The sequence below is a fragment of the Schistocerca serialis genome, unplaced genomic scaffold (assembly GCF_023864345.2).
Source record: "Schistocerca serialis cubense isolate TAMUIC-IGC-003099 unplaced genomic scaffold, iqSchSeri2.2 HiC_scaffold_661, whole genome shotgun sequence".
Lineage (NCBI taxonomy): Eukaryota > Metazoa > Arthropoda > Insecta > Orthoptera > Acrididae > Schistocerca > Schistocerca serialis.
The window spans coordinates 200193-204001 of NW_026048257.1; positions in this window are offsets into that span (position 1 = coordinate 200193).

A 3809-nucleotide genomic window follows, 5' to 3' on the forward strand; every position below is an offset into this window, starting at 1 on the left:
TTAGGGGCTCACAGGCTGAGCTCACCTCGCCACACCACAGGTTAGGTTCGGTTCGGTTCGGTTCGCTCGGCTCAGCGTAAAGCGCCGAGGTCAGGGTTACGTTCGTTCACCTTCGGGCGCCACACTTTCGGTTGAAAGGTCGCGACGGGACGACGTCGGCAGGCACGCCGCAAACGAACAAAAACGTACAGACGACGTCGGAAACCGCCGACAGACGGGGGAGCAGCACGACCACGACCAGACACCGAGCGCGAACCAGACACACGCGAACCACCCCCACCGGCCAAAGGGCACCACACAACAACCCAGAGCACCACGTGTCGACACCAGAGCAACCCGCCGCTCACGCGACATGGCTGGCACCGAAGGGCAACCGCCCGCAACTGCGCTTTCCGCGCCGGCCCGGATGCACGTCGTGCTACAACAACACCACTACCGTACACAGCCGCTGTTCACAACATCACTATCAATGGCGCGCCCGCGGCTCGCCGCCGTCGCAGTCGCAGCCCCAACGCCAGCACTTTTGCACCACCATTCACACGCACCGCAACACAGCTCGCCGACACAGCCGAACAAAACAAACACCACACAACAACAACAGCAACAACGCCGCCGCCTCTACTTGTGCCGGCGACCCACCCCGCCGATGGCGCACCTTTCGCCAGCCGGCAATCGACACACACGCACCCACCCACCGGGGCCCAGTGCAAAAAAAAAAACACACAAAAACAAAAAAACAAAACAACACAAACGACACGGGAAGCGCACACCGCCACTTCGCGCGCACGCCACCAACCAGTCGTCGTCTCAAAATAACAAACACAAACAAAATAAACTAACAACTAGGGCAACACAAAACAAAAACGCCTCGCACGAACCGCCCACAAAAAGGACAAGCACACGCACAGCCTCTGCTGACGACCACGACGCAGCGGCACGCTGCTCCTGTCCCGCGCCCCGCGCCCCACTCGATTCACAACTCACGCGACACCGTCAACGACGGGCTCGCTTCCCGCAACCTACCACCTTTCCGCCACGACGCACAGCCCCAGCCCCACCCGACGACTGCACTTTCACCACCGCCTCCCCCTTCCCCCCCAAAACACACACACACACACACACACACACAGCCAGCCAAAAACGCACTCGCGACCCACACATGCACGTGCATCGGCACACGCCAACCAGTCAACGTCGACAACCACACGCCACGCAAGGCTCGAAACGAAAACGAAACCGGCGTCCTTCCACGTTGCCATCAAGCTACGCGACACAAGACACAAGGAACCAACACAACAGCCGGCCCCACTAATTCCCACTCTCACGCCGCAAAAAGCACACCGAAACCGCCAAACACGCACGCACATTCCCCTTCGCACTGACACCACCGACCGGCTCGCTACCACACACCTCTCGGCAGCCGTTTCACGCCAATTCGCCACACAGTCGACAAGCGCCCGCCCTGTACGGCACACGCAACGACGCAGCGCAGCAAAGGGCGCCCGCAACACATACCTCTCCGCCGCCCGACGCGCCAACCGCCACACCACACCGCCAGCCACTCGCAAATTGTGCACTGCCACCAGCCACACGTCCAACACGCCGCGCCGCCTCCGGCCACCCGCCAGGGGGCGCTCACGTCCGCGACAACAGCGCGGCCCGCCGGGCCGGGCCGAACCGAACCGAGCCGCCGCTGCTCTGCACTCGGCACGGCCACACCCTGCTGCAGACCGGGCTCGTCCCTCTGTACGCGTCTGCCTGCGCATCAACACAACACGACCTTTTTTTTTTTTCTCTCTCTCTCTACCGCCATCCCTTCTTCTCGCGTTTTACTCGTTGTTGCAGCAGCGGCGCACACCTACACATCCACAGCCCCAGCCGAGCCGGCCTCACCTCAGGGCCCGCCGCCAGCGTCTCCTCCTCGGGCACAGGTGCGGTGCTGTGGCCGCCCATCCAACCGCATTGCTGGCCGTCCAGCCACCAGGCGTTCCCACTGCCGCGAGCCACGCCGCGCACCGACCCTGCTGCAGAAAACGAAGCATAGCCAGAGACCGACCGATACACAAAGCAAGCCGTCGCCTCGCCTCTTGTCCTTCCTGCCTTCCTTCCGCCCCCGCCCTTCTCACACCACCGCCTCTCCACTTTCGCCCCCCCCTCCTTTTTTTTTTTTTTTTTTTGTTTTCTTCTTTCTTTCTTTGGCCCTCTCTCCTTCCCGCCATGGCGGTTACGGCACCGCCTGCAGCGGCAGATTTTTTGCGCCCACACGCCTACTCCTACCACCATTAACCTTGCCCTGCCCTGCCCTGCCCTGCCCTGCCCTGCCCTGCCCTGCCCTGCCCATCAACGTCGCAGTCGAACCGACGCTTGCCAACACACTGCCCACGTTCCTTTCTCTTTTCGGCCTACGCCCATTACGCGCCGCCGCCACAGCACCTTCCCTTCCCACAACACACCGACGTCATCACACGCACCCAAAACAGGGGCCACGACCGTGTTCCTCGCCCACTCCCATCCCGCACGGTACGCACATTCCCAACTACTACCGCGCACCCTCCCTTTCCAATCTGTGTGTCTCTGTGTCTGTGTCCTGTCCGCGCGTGACGCCTCTCAACATCCGCCGTCCCCCGTCCCGTTTTCGCCCCCATGCCGTCGTCGCGCCGCCTCCGCCCCTGTCCGCCCCGCACCACACCATACACCGCTGCTTGTCCCGGCCGTTGCCACCAAAGGCGCCGACCGCAAACGCGCCACGCCGCAGCCCCCGTGCGTCTCGCGCTCGCTTGCATCTCCGTGCCGACGCTGCCTCTCTTCCCGCTCGCACTCGACCTCGACAACACAGTCTTTGGCTCCGCCACTGCGTGTTCCGGTGGTACGCACGCTGCAACACGTATGTATTCATTACCAGAGCGATGGCGAGGCATGACAGCATCTCTGTCTGACCAGAGAGTTCTTTATCGCTGCTAGTCGGCGCTTGGACCGCGCCAGACGACAGTAGTGGCACGCACCGGGTCGCCAGGAACAGTTGTTATATATATATATTGTAGCGCGAGTCGGGAGAGGTAGTAGTCGGTCGACAGTAGTAGCGGGTGGACGGTTGTACTGAGCGGGCGTCGGCGGCGTGCTCTGCTCGTCTCGCGACTCTGGTCACGGTTCGGGACGATGTATAGTCTATTGTGTTATAATCAAAAGGTGGTGTGACGCTGCATTGCGCAAATCTGATAACGTATGTTCATTGTACTTATTTTGTTCAACAACAAAAGCCCCACTATTACTTTTTTTCTAAAGTAACTTTTGTCTCTTAACGAAAAACATTCACTTTTTAAAGACTACTTCCTATGGCATTTCCCTCCAAGGAGTGCAATTAATTACCAGCCAGCACTCATTCATTGCACACAGCTGTGTAAGGGGTATCTACAATTGAGGAGCGGATATAAATGCAATTTTTTGTTTTTTTTTTTTTTTTTTTTGTGTGTGTGTTGTAACCTCCCAGCAACATTTAAAATAATGGACAATGTTATTTACGGATGCTAATGGACATTGCGCTAATTGTAACCTCGCCCACAATGAGAGGTATTGAAAATGGCAACAAAAATGTGAAATTCGCAATCTGACTCAAATATAAAGTCTTCACACAACATTTAAAAACGTCCGTTCAGTGACAAGAAACTTCAATTAAACCGAAATATCGGTCTTTGGCCCTGTGCAAAACAATCAGAATTAATGTCTTACCTCCGAATAAATGGATGTCACATTTCTGCTCTGGTTGTTGCGCAGCGCTTGGAGGAACTGCATTGCAAATAATAATATTCTCT